Below are 19,723 nucleotides of genomic sequence, written 5' to 3' on the forward strand. Positions count from 1 at the left end.
TTAACATAACTGTTAACATAATGATTGATACCCTTCATGTATTGCAACAACCTGTTATTGACCTAGTTTGAAATTATGATAAAGTTGGAGCTAGCATCTTTGGAAGAGCTAGAATACTTTTTGTAGCATTGGATCTTATCCCAAGTTTAGTGCTGCACACAGTCTCCCTTTTGGATAAGATCTTGGTAAAACCCAATGAAAAAATTGTTTTATTATTGTGACAGTGGTTACACAGCAATTATGATAAATATGATTGTTTGAAAATCTGGAACAGTGGGAAGAGGCTAGGAAGCTCTGTTGTTAAAGTGCTCTCAGGAGTATTTTATGCCTGCCTACTGATGCTATCCCTGAGACACCATGATTCTACCACACCGGAGCTACTGATTCTTGCTTATATTGGTACAATTAATCTGCGTTTCCTCCATTCCTATATAAAAAGCTGTGGATTTCTGGCAAATGTCTACTCAATTCAAAGTTGTGAAGGGGAAAAAGAGAATAAGGAGAGAAGAGAAAAAGTTGTGAAGAGGAAGTTACTTCAATTAGTTCTAAGGGGAGTAATCTGGTACATTTCCATCTCAGCATGCTCATCAAAACCAGTGGAGAATCTGCAGTACATGTTAAACAGCTCCTCACTGCTCTGTAGAACCAGGCTGTGTTCCCTGCAGTGCAGGAGAAAAACAATGCCACTATCAATAATCTACAGAAGTGCTTCTTCCAGACACCTCTATTTTCAGGAAAAATTCCATTTGTCTAGCACTTCTGACTACTGTAGGTATGAGTTAATATAACTTCTGTCTTTTTTTTTTTTTCTTAAATTGGTCAAAACCAATCTCAGTTATAAACCTCTAAATATTTTGCAATCTTTGGCTAGGTAACTTCTTCCTCATCCTTCCTAAAAAATATTATCTACATGACTTTATAATCTGTGTTTCTGCGTCTAAATATCTATAGCTACTTACGTACTTGATTTACCTCTGTATTGGTATAGCAGTATATGATCTATAGTATCAAATACTGGGAAGTTCTTTATGGTAACAATAAAATATACAGACTTTGGGATTCATGTCCTTTCACTAAAACTTTATTCCCTTTTTATTCCTATGTATTTAAACAGTCAGTTCAGGAAGTCTTCTATTGCTCCACTGGTAATGTAAAACAACTCATACATCAAAGATACATGTAATTATTCAGAATGCATTTCATTCCTTTTTCTTCAAGTCATACAAATATATGATAAAAACTAGAATACAGACAGTTCACTGCATGCTAATTCTAGCAAAAATAGGAACCTTGGAAACTCATGAATCTTGCAACAGTGAAGAAAACTGGATGTTTAACAAGAAAATGCTACTGGTGTGGCAGGGTATCATTGAATAACTAAAAGTAGAGACTTCAGATTTGGAGCTCGGAGACATTATTTGTTCTTTGTTGACTTTTAGAGATCCTTCCCTACTGAATGCAACCACACTTTGGCTGGTACTCAAATTCTGTTGAAAAGCACCTGATGATCCAAAAAGATACTGAAGCTACATTATACCAACGTAAAACTCTTTGACTAGGACATTTTTTCTGACAAGAGTTGTGTGCTCTAAGTATATTTAACTTACAAGCTAGCTGATTTCAAGTACCCATTTCTGACATTCTCAAGCTTCCTTGGAAGACTAGTCTGTTGGGTTTATTTAGCAACAGAGAAAAAACTTGGGTTCATCAGTGATTTTTGGAAGTCATAGCAGCACTGAAGGGTTCTTCCATAGCTCACTTTCCCAGCTGTGGATGTATTTTTTTGGTGGTGGGGAAAGAAATACACAAGAGAGGTGAATTTGATGAAGATAAGTAACTGTGGCTCTCCTGAGAGCCTATCATCAAAAGTAATATGAATAGTCCTTTACTCCTAAGTGAAGTAAAGTATGGCAGTAGTTTTGGAGTTTTCAATATCATGGCTCTTTCAGCCAGTATGGTACTCAGTTATTTAGTCAGCCTCTTTAGGAGTACATCCATTAGACTGGCCATGTTTCTCAGTGCTCCTCGAAGTGTGTGCATGCCATCTGTTTTAAACTGTAAGGCTTGATAGGCTTATGAAAGACCTTCTACACACAAATGTCTTGCAGCAGGTACCATATTTTCAACATAATGTTGCTATTCAATATCTATGCTACAACATCACACAAGTGATGAAAACAATGAATATCTTGAAGTGTTTTCTGCGTCATGTTCTCTTCCTGGGTGAGTAGTAGCAATTATCTAATTTTTCCTCTCAAAGTGAAAAATGCTATTCAGAACATAAATAATTTCTTCAGACTGTGTTAATATTTTCTTTTTTTTTTTTTTTTCTGAGCTACATCACTAGAAAAGACAAACTATTTTTATCAGTGTGAGCATTTAACCATCTTGGATGCACGACATTCCCTTTTTTGTACTGTATAGCTAAAAATAGGACTCAAAATTAAGCTTCCAGAAAAAGGAACAGAAATAAGATCCTATACACCATGCACTTCACCCATATCTGTGGTTTTCCAGACCTCTGTTTAAACACCATCTCAATAGTCTTCTGCTTATTTATTGAAACATTTCTGAAGAGAACATGTTTGATGTGAATGATGTGTAAGTAGGGACTTGTTTTGGTGTATTCACTCAAAAGGCTTGAATTTGTTATCAGCTGTTTTATTACACTTTTTCTGTATTTTACAATAGTACAAAATACATTTCCAGTTAGTTTGATATGTTGCACTACTTAGATTACATGGGACCTCAAGATAACTTGATTTTGATGACTAGAAAGCCATTTCTAAAACTTACCAAGAATAAATGCATATAGATTTTTCAGGCATGAAACTTCAATAGAGTGACCTTTGCAATAGTATTTGAACAACAGGAATACAAGAACACGAAAACATCACTGGAAATGTGGCATTTGTTTTCAGATATTGGTTCATCTTAAAGTTCCGTTGGCTGATTTTAGTTGTTTGTTTACATTCTTATAGGGTTGTTATTTAAAATTTGGTTTTCTGTCAGGTTTTCTTTACAACTTTTAAACTTGTTAATTTCTGACAATAGCTACCCCATGAACCTGATAATGAAATGTCCATGTGCCTGCACAAGCTGGAATACTGATACATTACTGTTACTTTACTTACTTTATTTAGAACCTTAATATCATCTCCTGAAGAAAATGGAAGAATCCATGAAGAATCAATGAAAAGAATTATGTGGACTGTATGTTGTTGTATTAAGTAACCTCAGAGACCATGAATTTTCTCCGTTCATGTATGATTACATGGTCATATCTTCCTATTAGATTCATCAAAGTGTTTATCTTACCATGTACTGAGGAAAGGGTTTTTTTCTTCAATTCATACAAGGATTAGTCCAAACACTGACAATTTGAACTTTAAAAGTTTTTATGGTGGTATTTTTTATTTAGCTTACATGCTGGTTTCAACAATCTTTTAATACACAAAGTTGTACAATTTTAGTTAAATAAATCAGTATAACTCTGGAAAGATTGTTCCCCAGAACAGCTCAGAGCATTTTTCAGACCTGACTGATGACTTCCAAACCAGAAGTGCTGCAGGTGTTTCTTGTCTTGAAGTGAGGATGGATATCAAAGAGTTAGTCTTGGATAAATGTCTAAATGTCCTAGGAACCATGCTTGAGAAACCAGCCCTTAATGCATCAAATTAAGTAATGTCTCAGCATCTGTTTTGTGATAGGTGATTGGTATCAGTGAAAATGTAAGGTAATAATACTATAAAATGTACTGGTATTGTTATGAAGGCAAATGATACGAATGACTGGTGCAGACTACCATTATTATTCTTGAAGAAACAAAATCTCCAAATAAATTCAAATTTGGAAAACAGGATGATGAGTTTCTATGAAGAACTGGCAGAACACTAAATGAAATAATGGACTGCAGGAAACACCATCTCCAAAATGCACGACATGACTCTACCAGGAGTAACAGCATACAGTGTGGTATTCTAAAACTGCAACAAAAGCAAAGCAATACCTATATAATGGCCAGGCCATGCATACTGTCACAAATTTTGAAAACCAGAATACACTGAATTAGATGTGTATTTTGATGTGCATCATAGCTTAGAAGAGCAATATTACTAATGCTTGTAGTAATGGAGTACTAATGGATGGCTTAAATTCTATTTTGCAAGTACATGACTTTTGTAGATATATGTTTTATAAATCTGTAAGACATTGTTCTAATTAACTACTTAGCTAATGTTATTTTAAATTAAATGCAGTTGCTGGTTCAATTAAGATTCAGTAATGCTCTGATTTTTATGAATAATGTTACAGGCTGTATTATTGGAAATAATTATAACAAAGATACAGAAAAAAAAAAAAACATTCTTTTTAGCAAGCACAAAGCTTTCATGTATGCTTTGCTATAGATCAAAGATGTCCTGTGATTATGTCCTGACATTATAAATAAGCAAGTATTTGGAAATTTAACTTTCACAGTATTAAAATTTTAAGTAATTAATAAAATGTTTTATCTGTATTGCACATTGTGAATATGCTGCTGGCCAATATACATTCCATTCTAAGTAATTTGAATGAAACTTTTACAATATGAAAATACCTCGTAATATTTCATTATATTACCTGATTATGCTATCCCATTTTATCTATTATTCTGTTTCAGTCTTTTGTCTTCATGTTAGTTTGCTTTTCAGGCTTTAGTTAAAATATAATTAAATATCATTTTCTTTTCACTTTTCCTCCTTTGTTCCAAATTTGGTTCAATATGCTTGGTCTAAAAGCAAAACCTTTCAAATCACTGAAACAGTGTTGTTCTTCACATTATTTTAAAACATTTTAATCTTTTTGTACATCCATTAATTAATACGTCTCTGCATGAAGAAAAAATATAGTCAATGGAATATACTTTTGTTACAATTTACTTTAAATTTCTAGTAGATATTCATGAAACTGGAAGCAGCCACAAGTACTTACTGCAGTTGTTACAAATATTTCCTCCTCGTTTTTATAGGCAGTTTGTACAAAAAAAAAAATTAAGCTCCTTTAAATTTTCAGGATATCAATATTTAGAGAGATTTTAATTGAATAAGTTCATTACACCTTTTATTTGAACTTTCAAGTTCTCATGTGACATTTCATTCAAAGTTATCTACAAAATCTCCTCAGGTGGAAAGAAGTTTTTTTCAGTATGGTTAATCACTTCCACAAATGAAGACATACATCTAGCACCTCAAGGACTTTCTCTGAATATGATCTATATCTCTGATCAATTCCAAACTTTAATAGGATAGCATTTAACAGTATGAAGTTCTTACTATTTTATTCATAGCCTTCCAGAGACTAGTACTGGCATATTTTCTTAGCATCCTAAGTATGTTTCTCTTGTCAACAATCAACTTCTTTTTGTTAAAAAGTTTTAACTGCAAAGAAATCTTTTTTAGCTGAAATCTATGTTATTTACATCACAGAGTCAATATGACATGTAGCACCAGTGCAAAATTTACTAATTAGCCTCTGAAACTGTTCACCATACAGTGACATTTCATCCCACTTATGGACAGTGTGTTCAGATGGAGCTAAGGATTTTGTTCGAAATGTTTTATCTTTTATTGATTATCATTAAAAATATTGCAAGGTAAAGGAATTCAGCTCAAGTCTCTTTTCTTTTATATTCCCAAAAACTGAATTTTTTTTATGTCACTGGTATCATCATTGTTAAATATTAATTTAATAAATTAGATGCTACTACTCAAACATGAAATACCATAAAAAATTTAAACAATAATAGATATAGTTACAAAGAATGATTTTATTCAACAAAAACTTTATTCACAACAACTGGGACAAATTAATAATTTTAATTTTCTGTTTTCATTTGTGTCTTTTCAAGGCAATTTAATAAAGTAGTTAATAAAAAATCATTTTTTCCACCTAAAAATGTCAATTAACAGTTTCTGAAACGCAATTTAATATGTGATTTAAATTATTCTTCCCCATATTACACAGAAACTTACACTAATTTAAATACCAGTACTCTGCAAATATATTCTGCATTCTGTGTGATACTGATCACAGAACCACTGAACCAGGTCATATTTTCTAGGATTTTTAAAATTTCTTTCCTTATCCAACATGATTTATCTGGATAGATTAAGAATAAACTGCCTAGTCCAACATCACAGTGCATTTGAAGAAGGTCACAACTACTTACACTGCATGCAAAATGAAAGCAATTTATACGTATCAGTCACCTTCTTATCTTATACTTTAATCAGTACAAACTGTAATAAACATTTCTGCTTTAAAACATTTGGACATATTATCTCATGAACACTTCACGAATATATCAGAACACAGTAAAACCTGAAGAAAAATCCTACCCTGTATTAATAGTGGCATCATAATGTAGGTGTATCTTTCATATGTTTTTTCAGTATTTAGTAAAAGAATATCTCATACTGAGTCATGGATTTCTTTATCCTTTCTGAATAGCTCCTGCAATTATTTTCTTAAATAAATTATTTTGTGCACAGTTTAAAATTTTAGACCTAAAAATTGGAGGCCATATCTTTCATTTTGAGTTCATCGACTGCAAAGGGTGTTTTCATGACTTCTGCCTGAATGGAAACAACCATGCTTTTCCGTAGGTACTCCATGTCATGACACCATGCAATTAAAAGATGGAATTGGGATGGCTGCTAAGGAACTACCGTTGCCAAAGAGCTTGCTTTAGCAGCATATATGCTAAAACTAATAATAATTTTAAAAAATAAAAGAACAAAATCTACATGAATGCCTGCTTTATCTGTAACCTAATCTTAGAAAAAAAAAAAAGACTGACTTTGATACCTCCGTTTTTGTTTGTTCAAGCTAAGACATTTCTGTGAAGTGTTCCTTTCAATAGCTGCAGCTGAACCTTTCGTCTAGATTTGGTACTGAAATACTTTTGCATTTTAGTATCAGGATACAGGTGTGTTTGCCACATGCTTATGTCAACAAAATTAACATGAAGATTCAGTGACAATGTGGTCAATATAATTATTTGTGCAAAATTACTGTGAAAATACCTATTATTACCCTTTGGAATGATAGATTTAATTTAACTACTGTAAATATTAAAGACCATAACAGATGTATTGCTTCCCCAGGATTCCCTAATTAATTCACTTCCTGAATCATGGCATCTTCCACATTACTGGAAGTATGTTGATTGTCTATTAACTTTGTACTACTGCACTTGCTTCCGTGAAGATTAGTACCAAAATGCCAGTAAAGTCCTGGATTCTTTCTGGGAGAGCATACTGAGATATATCAGTGAAGTATGACTTCTCTGTTTCCAGAAATAAGATGATAAAACTGAACATTCATTTAATGAATTAATTTGTTAAATTTTTTAGATTGAATATTAGATTTAATTTGCTGCAAAATTTAATAACACCTGGAAAGCAACATTTAAGATTTTTTAAGGTCATGGTTGGTCACATAAGTCACACTAAAACTGATACTGTTGATGACTTTTAATTTGGCTACCTTTTAACAGTAAAACTACATGAAATACAAAGGCCATTTAGAAAGGCGAGTTTCAGACAGACATCATAGAAATACGTGTAAATTGAAGAAGGAGATAAAGGCAAATAAATGGTTCCACATTAGCTTTCAAATTCTTTGTCCACTAAATAAGTCTAAATAAGTACTTGATCATATTAGAGCCTCAAACATGAAAGGAGCTCATTCTAAAATGGTGTTAACAATGCTAGGTTTCTTTAACACTGGACTCATTAGTAAAAAAATATAACAGTACTCAGCACTGAACATATATTGGAAGGCTTTATTAGTTTCAGCTCTCTCACAATATGCCCTCCTAGACAATTGTATGCAATTTTTTGTGTTAATAACATGAGACTACAAATGCTACATTAGCGTGTGGCAGAAAGTTATTTCCTTTTCTTATAGGGTAATCAGTGTATACAGGCAAAAATATTCAGAGAATGTCCCTTTCAACATACAGAGTATTATGCATTTTTGCAACAATTTTTATGTAAATACAGGACATATGGTTAATTTACTGTATTTGCCACCAACAAAAAAGTAGAGAAGTTCACTGTTAGATCTTACTTCCATCCAAATGAATGTGAGTACTTACAGAAGGATTGAATTAGATCTTAGACTCAAAGAGACACATTGTATGTTCATTTAGAAATTAGGAATGAGTAAAATAAAATCTAATTTAACTTTCAAGGAGAGAGTTGCATTCCATACCAGCAGTTACGTAGCAGCTTTGAAAATGGAAAAGGGCAAAGAGAAAGCTTATCAGCATTTGCCTGTCACACTGACCAAGATAAAATGACACTTTTCAATCATCAGTGAACACCAGTAAATTACAGAAAAATGGCCGAACCTCCTCCAGCCATGGATACTGTACTTTATTATGATGATTCTTTATTGACTAAATATGAAAAAGAAAATAAAAGAGAAAAAGGTTTCTGATTCATGAAAAGAAAAAAAGTTAATTAACATATTTTCGATTGTGCAATATTTTCTAACCATATACGGTAATTTGCATATATTTAAATAAGCAGATATTATGTGCTATAATAAAAGTTTAAGGAAATGTGATTTTCTTTTTTTACCCTATAGCTTTATGGTGCCATATGTAGCCAGTAATTAACTTGGAAAATGTATATACAAAGCCTGTCTATGAAGAAAGTGATTTGTTTCATAGTAAGATGTTAAAATAACTATGGCTGCAAAATAAGTTATTTGCAAAATACAAATATCTTTTGACTTGCAAATACGTTGCCCATTTTTCTCTTCAATGTTGTGGAAGAATCTATTAGCAGAAAACTTGCCTCATTATAAATATCAGAAAAAGGCATAGAGAGCATCCAATTTTTTCTCTAGATCCTGGAGGTAATTTTTGAAATCATGATTCTATTTAGAACTTGAGTGTGGGTTTTTTTTTTGGCATATTTGACAATGGGGGTAGAATATGAGCAGTTGAGAATAAATTGGCTATGTATGTCTGAAATGACACTTATAATCTCAGAATCTGTCATAATTATTATTCTATATAGTGACAGTAATTCTCAGTTGCCCTCTATTTGTAGAAAAATCATAGAATCACAGAATCATTCAGGTTGGAAAAGACATCTAAGATAATTGAGTTCAACTGCTAACCATGTCCCTCAGTGCCACATCCATATGGTTCTTGAACACTTCCAAGAACAGTCACTCCACCACTTCCCAGCACAGCCTGTTCTAATGCAATGGTTCACCTACACCAAGTGAAAAATAAATTTAAGCTTGAATAAAGACAGGAATATTCCTTTTTTTTCTTTTTTCACTTTATACCATACTCATATATGTAAAAAAATGAAACTTGCATGTTTGCAGAACTCAAACAAAAAAAAAACAAAAAAAAGAAGGAAGTTTTTGGTTATTCGGAGTTTTGTCCCTTGGAGAGGCAAATCCATCACTGTTGGTATATACCGTACCTGATGGTATAACATCAGGACATTCTGTCTCCCAGACTGAATCACAACTTGAGACTTGATGGATTGAAATAAAGTAACACAATCCCTTAAACAAACATTATTTTTTTATTTCAGAAATTATGTATAAATGGGCTTTAAAGGACGAAAATGCCATTATAGAGTAATAAATAAATAATAAAAATCAGAACTGATAATACTGAAATAAAATAATCCTGAAATTTTCCAACTTTCAGAAGCATAGAACACAACATTTATGTTTTTATCACATAACGGAAATGACTGCATAAACCCTGAGGAAGCTGTGGAACCAGAAGGCATGTGGTCCTTTCAGTGCTACACTGCACTGTACATGTGGATTAAAACTCTTTAGTTCCTTGAGGAAGCAGCATTGTGCTCATATAAGGCAACTGTAAAATTGCCTGGACTTCAGCTTCTACCTTTGCTATTTATATACACACTACATGCATTTTTTATTCAAATTGTGCTAGCAGAAACAGAAGTAGAAAGAACTGATGCAAAGTATTTGAGGTTAAGTCACATGCTGAAGAATGTCAAGTAAACAAACTGTCTTTGACACAATTTATATTTGGAAACTATCTTTAGGTCAGTTGAATTGCCCAAGCATAAGCACATAACAGCAACCACTCCCCACAGTTGTGAATCTCCTATAGGGTCAATGGGTCAGCTCCATATGGATGGCTTCAGTACCTCAGAGAATCTTAGATTGTGATAGATGTTTCCATAAGAAATCTGAATCAAACCCCTGTGTTCGAAATCCAGCAGGCAGCAGGGTAAAAGCAAAGCCAGTTGAAGAAAAAAGTAAGTCTGACAGAGATGGGGGCCAAAGACTGTTCATAGTTGTATGCTGAAAATCTGCTTAGGCTTCCTTCATTTCAACTAGCTTTCTTGCCCTCTGGGTTATTAAATGTCTAATAGTTTCAGATAAACCGGTTGGACTTCGTTGTCAAAAAAAGATTCTGAGATCTCTTATTCTATACTACAAAACTGCATTGAACTACAGAATTAAAATAATAATAATAATATTTGAAAAAAAATAGAAAACAATTAAAAAGAAACAATATTAAAACAGAATAATGATATGCTGACCAGGGTTAAGTCAATGCCATCAAGTAGTTAATACCTTTTTATTTTTACTACCGTGATGACATTGATTATTCTGCTGGATTAAAATGTTAACGGACTAAATGAACAATATGTTACTAATGGCTAATGCTGGTGTTCTAATTGTTTGTTTTCCACGAACCATATGCTTGATATTTTTATTTGTTTTACATGACAAAGTTTTGGTAGCAGGATTGCTGCAGGGGCAGCCTCTAGGAGCAGAGTCCAGCAGCTTCCCCATTTCAGATCAGAGCTAGTTCCAGTGGCTGCAACAGGAACCTGCTGCTGGCCAGAGCTGAGCAATGCTGGAAGTTTCCTGCATCCCAGGGGTTACATCCCATTGTTACTTAGTTTTCCAACAAATCAAGTTTGGTGTCTGAACAACTCCAAACTTGGAATTATAAGAGCATTTCTGGTACAATTTTAAGAAGCATGTTATGGAGGTATCATTTGTCACCTGCTGAAAGTTAAAAAAGGAGAGTGTTCCTTCCACAGGGTTCAGTCCAATCAATGCTGAAATGTTCCCAGTTACTTAAACTGGGAGGAGTACTTGATTTTGATATCAGATTCACTCCTTGTAAAAGCATGCATAGGTCAGAGAAGTATTTCTTGCTAATAATCTCTATGATCCACTGTATAAAATACCAGCATGTAAAAAAAGAGACCTACTATGATAAAGCGGGAAACCATGAGAGAAGTGAAACCCCACTTTATCATCAACGTTTTTCTTACAAGCCTAAATAAACAAAAAACACTTCAAAATAAAATAAACCCACCCACTCTAAACACTCTCTTTCCTGCTGGTATGTTTGAGAGCTTTTCCACGAAAAAGCAATATATAATTTAGGATTTTATGAGCTTTCAGTTATTTGGGAACATGACAGAATAAATCAAGTGCTGAGTATTTTGGCTTTGTTTTCATGAGACTTCACACTAATGTTTCTAAGCCCAGCATTACTGCTGAGAAGCTTTTTGGGCATGCTGAGAATAGTTGCTTTAAAATATTACACGAATATGTCATATTTTTAGATGCTGTTATATCATGGTTGCCTTTCAGGAAGACAAAAATAAGGAAGAGCTGTGGCCTCTAAGAGTAAGAGTTGTTTTACATTAACTAACCCTCTCCTAAATCCAGATGTCCTTAGTGATCTCATATTTTTAGTTGCATGCCATGACCAATGGCAGTAGGGACATGCAGTCCCACTGCAGCAGAAGGTCATCCTAGTACATGTGGACAACAGCCTGCCCGACCCCAAATGACTGTGCCCTGTGGGGCAGTGCTGAAAGGAACTGAGATGGGGCTCTCTCACCTTTGCACCCATGTGCAGCCTTTTCTTTGTGTGGTGGAAGTAAGTCCATCTTTGTTGCCCACAATAGTTAATTCCCATAAAACATGTCAGAAATCTAGTCAGCCCTGGAAACAACAGAGGAATTAAACACATTGTCCTAGTTTGCAAATATTTATTTATGGTAAAATGGCATTTCAGGTTACTCAGATCCAAGTTTAAAAGAGGGTGGCAAAGACACTCCCCTAGAAACAGCACTGCTAGGCCACTTTTGTAAAAAAGAATAGCCCTCTGGGATAAGGATATTGAAGCAGTTAGGGATTTTGGAAAAAGTAACAGTGTTATCAGCATCCATTTTATAACCACATAATTGCACAATTTTCAGTTACGGGGGATGATGATGGGCTCAGAACAGAAAACCCAAGTTATCTGTGATTATCCAGGCAGAGTTACGAGTGTTTTTATATCTCACAGTGTAATTTTATTTTGAGCTCAGTATTTCTTGTAGAATTCCTTCTTACCTTATTTTATAATGGAGAGCTCTTTATTAAGATTAGTTTTCAAATATTTCTTACATAAGTGCACTCAAACCAAAGGATGACCTTGTGCAGTACCCTGTCCTGTTTGGCTGACAGAGTAGATGGCTTCAGGAAAGGACACAACAGCCTCAACATTCACCTGGAATCCAGTTGTGTTTGCTCCAGGGTTCATGAGGTGATAGTGGTGCCGGTGTATTTGTAGCTGTTGGTTTCCACACCGTTACTTATAAAGCTGGATGCCTTCAATCTCAAGTTGTTAGTTGATAGAAACCATGGTGAGGTTGAATTCTCAGAGTTGTCTCAGAAAAGGCATCAGAAAGTCTGATTTCCTCAACAAGCACACCACACACTGTGCTTCAATTTCAGCTTAAGTTAGTTATGGTCCTAAACAAGGTATTTATTTGCAAATAAAATAAATCTGCAAATCTCTTCATGCAGTTGCTTAGTCAGCTGGCTGCTAGCATTCTTAATCAACTAAAATATGGGAAATGTGAACTTTGGTGTGAGTCAATGAAACCAGACTAAGAAAAAAAGCAAATAAACGATTTGATTAAAGAGAAAAAAATACTTAATTGTAATTTCAAAACCTTTCCTTGCTCTGTGGCTAATGAGATTTCCTTCACAGGTTCAGTAAAGTCTCATAATAAGAATGGTCAAGCATGCTAAACCAAAATGTAATTTTAAAAGGCAAACTATATTATGGTACTTATATTATGGTACAACTGTCCTTCAGCTTTGTCTGACTTCAGACATTCAGAATTTCTAGAACTTCCTGAAAAAACACCAGATGAAGTCTCATTCCATCCTCTCTCCTGGGTGAGAAGTCACTTTTGATTATTCAGTCACAGAAAAAAAGTTATTGATAGATAACTTTCATACAACAACAATACATTATATTTGCATCCAATCAGAGGCGGTAGTAGGGTTTTATATTTTTTTGCTTGTATGTTGGTTGTTTTTTGTCTTTTTTTTTTTGTGCAATGATTGTTTTGCTTTGTCTTTTTATATATAAACATAGATATAAGGGCCATATATTTTGTTGTTCCTGTTATAGCACAAAGCAGAAATTTGGGAGTTTTACAGAATATGAAGTGATTTATTTTCTGCAATTTGGTTTTATTGGGTTACGTGTTTCTGAAACTTCCAGCTATTCCTTTACTATTTCATTTATAAATAACTGAAAAGCTTAGTCCTTAGACAATTGCATTTTAGTGAAATCACAATAATTAACACCTGTGCAATCTTAAGTAATACATCAAGGGTTCAATTTCTGAACACAGTTCAATTATTCTGCTATGCCTTACATTTCAGACACATAGGTATATAAAAATGTGCATAAAAATGACTTTGCAATTTTGTGGGCAGAAACCTAAACCTAGTTACATGTAGGACATATTTTGTCCCTTTTTTCTATTTATGAGCTATGTCTCATTTTATCAGTTTACATAATGTAGCAGACATTTACAAATATTCTCAACTATATTTAACAAGTATCTATTGTACAGTGCATGAGATTATTACTGTTAGGAAGGTAATGTTGACCTAAATGCAGAAAATATTCTACTTTGATTCAATTTCCATTGATGTGTGTTGGAAATCTTTTTGAGAATAACATAATTATGGGGAGGATATTCCCACCTTTTGCCAGAAGGTATCCAAGAGTTTTATTTTGTGCAACACAACTGTGTCAGTCCCATACCTTCCTTGAGAGCTCCTTTCCTTTACACAAAGTTTACTAACTTGGTTAGTAGAAGAACTCTGCTGAGGATGTCTTCAGGATTCAAATGCTGTTATCAACCAAGATTTGCTACAAGCCATTGCCAGACACAGAAGGACTGTACCCCAGTGGTTCTGACTTGCAGCTGCTTTATTTTGTAACTACTTGTTGTATCCTTGGTAACCAACCGTGTGGAAAATGCTGGAATCACTTGAGTAACCATGGAAACACAAACGTTCAGGAGTAATTGGATAATCTGACCTACCTACATGACACAGGAGGTACTTTCTGTTTAATACCTGGAGATACCATCTTGGAGTTAGTCATCTGGAATAAGTAATGGCTTAGCAGTGTAAGCAGAATGCAAAAAACATATACAAAACATGCAGTGGAAAATGAGATTCTCTGTATGCTTTTCCTTTCTGATTATATTTAAATTAAAGAAACAAAATTCTGTTATCTTGTGAATCTATCAGCTAATAGCAGAGCATTAGGGCATTCCTGTACAATAGCTTATACCACCAGTTCACTTCAATGAAAAGGGATACATTACTGAGTCTTCCCACCTACATTAGAAGCATATAGGTACCTGAGCAAATTTTCACCAGTATTATATCTCTGAAGGATAAAATTTCTATGCATTATGGGGATATTCTTTAATCTGAATATGTTCTAGATGTATCCAAAGTGTGGTTCAAAAGGGCAATGTACAGTTGGACACGACAAAATGTCCTAAGTAGATCAGTTTGTACTGGGTGAACAGGCATACTTTTTACATACATGTGTACTCTGTGATTTCCTGGAGTAAAGTTTTCTGTCCCACAGCCTTGGTTTTGTTGCTGCCAAGAAAACCCACAGCTTCCTGCACAGTGAAAATGGAAAAAGTTTTGAGGTCATATCATGTTTGATTCTGTATTTTGACAGTTAAATAAATCTATAAGACATCACAAAGAAGTCAAAGCATCTCTACTATGCATTATGCAACTTTTCCATTTTCCAGATCATCTCTAAGATATAAGTGCCTCAGAAGCAGCCTGGTTTGTCAAGATAAAAAAAATTGATTTTTTATTGATTTGGGAGAATTATTTATCCTGTTTGTTGGTAGCCAGAGAGTTTTCCCTTGTGTAAATGGAGTGAAATGAAGTTTCCTTAATGTTTTGTTTTACCAACATTTGGTAACTCGATTGAGCAGCTGAAAATGAAATAGAGCTTTTCACCTATAAGTAAAACCATTCACAATACTGACATTTAAAAATGGATCTTCATGGCTGTATATTCCAATGATAATTTAAAAACCAGCAGCAACAACAAAAACCCACATATTTTCTGTTTACTCTAATTATCCCAACATTACTGTGAAACTCCTTGATAACAAATTCAGAATTTATGTATTAAATTCTGGAAACCTGGGATTTGTACTAACCTTTGAAACAAACTATTCTCTTTGTAATAAACTTTCTATTTTCTCTTATGTCATTCCAGAAAAAAAAAAAATGGGCTGTGGGATATTGTGTATCTCTGTAATCCCACATCACTCACACAGCTCCTGCATTTTCCTCAGTCTGGATACGTTGCTCATCTTCCTGGGAAGGTTCTGTGTAAAGATGTGGAAAAAAGAGCATTGTTAGCAGGTCAAGGGTGGTTCTCTTCCCCTTCTACCCTGCTCTGGTGAGGACACATCTGGATTTCTGTTTGCAGTTCTGGGCTCCCTACTTCAAGAAAGTCAGAGAACTTCTGGAGACAATCCAGTGGAGGGCTGTAAAGATGGTGAGGCACCTGGAGCATTCCACCTATGCAGAAAGCCTGATAGAGTTGGTAGTGTTCAGCCTAGAGAAGACCAAGAGAGGATGTTACCAGTGCTTCTAAATATCTAAAGAGCATGTGTCGAGTGGATGGGGCAGCCTATTTTCAATGGTGCCTAGTGACAGGACAAGGGGCAACAGCTACAAACTGGGTATCAGGAAGCTGCATAAAAACATGAGGAAAACTTACTTTGAAGGTGACAGAGCACTAGCACAGACTGCCCAGAAAGGCTGGGGAGTCTTCTATGGAAGTATTCAAAATCCACCTGGATGCTTTTCTCTGCAATGTGCTGTAGATAGCCTGCTTTAGCAGGGGATTAGACTAGATGGTCTCCAGAAGTCTCTTCTAACTCCTACAACTCCATGATTCTGTGATTTTTCACCTTTAATTCTCATGCTGCATCTTTTGAATGGAACTGGAATCCCTTTTCTGACCCTGGTGGGAAAACATGAGAGGGACCAAGAAGTACATTCTAAGGTTATTGCAGTGAGCTCGCAAATGAATTTTTATGTATAAAAAACCACCTTTGACTTATGGTGGACAGACTTTTCACATCTACTCTGAAAGTGTAAGGGCAGCAGGATGCATATTGTCTCTGTCTTCCCTAGCTTTCTGTAACAGGCTCTCCCTGGGATGCTGGAAAGCAGCCCAGAGATGATAAGATAAAATATATTTTTTTTTAATCAGGGGGAAAAAGAGCACTGATGTCAGATACTCCCTGTGGAAACCCTGGAAACTAATTGAAAGGAGAAGCTGTTGGAATAAGTGTTTGTTAGACATGATGTCATCAAGAATACTGCAGGAAAATCACCAGTCGAGATTTAGAGGAAAAACATAGCAGTTTTAAGGCAAAGAATAGGAAGATAATTACAGTCAAGGACTTCTACAACATAAAATTGAATACTGAGATGTTTAAAATCAAATTAACTCCTAAAAAAAAAGAAAGATGTTTAGTTAAATGGAAGACAGTGAAGCTGTAGTGAAGCTTAGTAGCAAGATGCGATAAATGTATGAACAGTGAACCAGAGAAAGATAGGTTTGCTAAGTGTAGATTCACAGGGGACAAGTAATGATTTAATCATTAGGATTAAGATGAGCTTTTTAGGGTAGCATAAGAATATAAAGCTAGGAAATTGCAATGGCACTTGAAAACCAGAAAAGTTGAGCCACGTGAAAATAGAATTGACTGATCAGAGAAATAAAATATGCCAGTACTGAGAGGAACAGAGAAAATAATGCCAGGACAGAGATCTAATAGAATTACCACATCACAGAAGATTAAAACCTGAGTCACTGAGGTATTTAGGTGATATCTACTGAAGCTGATGTAAGAGTATGTTGCATAAACAACTTAGCATTTTGAAAGTGTGAGTGTAAACAGATACTCTGTGATAAGAATTTGTCACCTTATAACTTGTGGAAAATGTAAGGTGCATCAGCTGTCCTTTCTTGGAGCCTTCTTTAATTTAGATCCATGATAAATTGCACCAAAGGTTATTTTGTGAAACATTCAACTGCTATTTCTTATAGGCAGCCTGTGAGATTTTCTAATTTAATGCTCTGTGCACCAAGGAGATCTTAAAGTAAATAAAAATACTACAAGAGCAAGTGTTATCTTCCAGTAAGAATGAAAAGTGAAGATGTAGAAGAATTACTAAATTTTACGTTTGGTTGCAAAAGTTTCCTTTAGATTTTTTTTTAATTTTATATTGCAGAAACATTTATGGATTTATGGTTGGGTTTTTTTTGTTTTTTTTTTTTTTTACTTTTATGGGTTTTACCTCATAAAAGGCAGATGGAAACACTTTAATGTAGGTCAACAGTTCCTCAGACTCTTGAGTCTTTCCTTGTTTTAAATTATATTTGGAAGATTAACAAACTTCTCTCATTAGCTCCCCTAGTTAATACCTCCCAAGGGCTGACAGCTGTGAATCTTTGGGAAAAAAATCAGTGACCTAGTGTTTAACAGCCACATTCCCTGGTGAGTTAATTCTATGTACTTTCATGGACTTTATCATTGACTTCACAGTGGCATATCTGAGCTGACTGTTCCATTTCAAATACTTTATCTGAGAGTGATTTCAATTTGTTTGTATCCTATAGAGACTCATTGTGGAGTAGGACACTAACTGATTCTGGACAGAGAGCTAGGAGGCTGTAAAATGACACAGAAACCTGGGGTAAATGAATACCAGATGTAAATACTCACTTTTCTTGTACCTGTAGGTGCTGGTGCTTATGTAGAGGGACTCCTGTCAAGCCTGAATCCATCTGTATCTCTAATGGATTCTGAAGTACTGGCATTGCAACAATTAAAAGCTTACAGTAGCTGAATTAGCAGTATGTTCTCCAGGTGATCATACTCTGGCACTGGGAGCAAGTAAAGCCAGCCAACTGGCTAGAAAGGTGTATAATAAGTAAAACAGTCATGTTATGCTGTGTTTCAGTGATCATAATTATGTCTAATCAAGCAGAAAACTCAAAAATGCTGGTGACAATATCTGTGGCACTAAAACAGAGGGATTTTAGTATGGATGTTAATGAGGTTGGGAAAAGGTTGTTCACTACTTCTTAGTTTAAAGTTATTTGTTATTGTGCTATTCGCTTCCATCATTAAAGAAGAAAATATTCATGTATTTGACAAAGACCTCCCCATTCTCCTGCAATTGCCTCTCAATAGGTAATTGAAATTACTTGAAAACTGCAGATGTGATGTGTTAACTGGTCTGAATGATCAAAATACTATATGCAACTTCATTGTGTAGTTTAAAGTCAGGATTTTATCACTAGTAATTAACTAAAAGAAGAAGGAAAATAAGTTTTTTCATTATCAATGCCCTCTATAATTTTTTGTGTGTTTCCCTCAAACATTACTTAAGGACTCACAAGTAAATACAAAGACTCAGATATAATATGTGAGGAAAAAAAAAACATAGTCTGTATCAGTAACCTCCATTCATCAGGAGCAAATTCTTCTGGGAGACAGAACGAGAGCAAGAAGGACCCTTTTCTCCAACTTCTCTGATGAATGTAATAAATAGAGTAATAAACATTTCAGATATGCTCAGAAAACTGAAAGCAAACTATTGTAGAGGAAGAACAGTGAGTAACTGCTTTGGTTGTGATTGAGACATCTCACTGCATTCCAGCATTTAAAGCACAGACCAGCTACTTTTTTCCCATTTTCCCCAGCCGTCTTCTCTGTTACTCATAGATTCTTCATCTCCTTGAGCACAATTAGTCAAAAGCACTTCAAAAGAACTGCTGACGAAAAAAACCTAGGGGGATGAGAGAAATAATAACATGAATTACCAAATATCCCACATTTAACAAAGAGTGAAAGGACTGGAGAATAATTATTTTATGCATGGAACTGCATATCACTATTTGTTCAGGTTTTTTCTTCGAATCATTAGGTTGCACAATTTTTAGTAGAAGAGCTGGGCAATATTATTCCATCTCAGTGAAGTGACAGAATGTATAGCCAGTGTACACAGATACATCTCCCACTTAAGGGCATTTATTTTTGTATTCAGAGTATAATGCTAACACAAAAAAAAAGCGCCTGAAAATTTGGCCCAGGATGACTTGAATGTGAATTATATAGACAATAACTTTGTATTCTTTTATGCTAATTTTTAAAAGGAGTGATAAAAGTAATATATTTTTTTCTAAAGTCCTCTGTCTTTTCTTATTTTTGTAGGCAAATCTTGAAATTTGCACGCACCATTATCTGAAAATTTTAACCTTAAGTCCTCACTT

This window comes from Cyrtonyx montezumae, unplaced genomic scaffold, assembly GCF_038088225.1.
Source record: "Cyrtonyx montezumae isolate F1298 unplaced genomic scaffold, pur_monq_1.0 scaffold_8, whole genome shotgun sequence".
Taxonomy (NCBI): domain Eukaryota; kingdom Metazoa; phylum Chordata; class Aves; order Galliformes; family Odontophoridae; genus Cyrtonyx; species Cyrtonyx montezumae.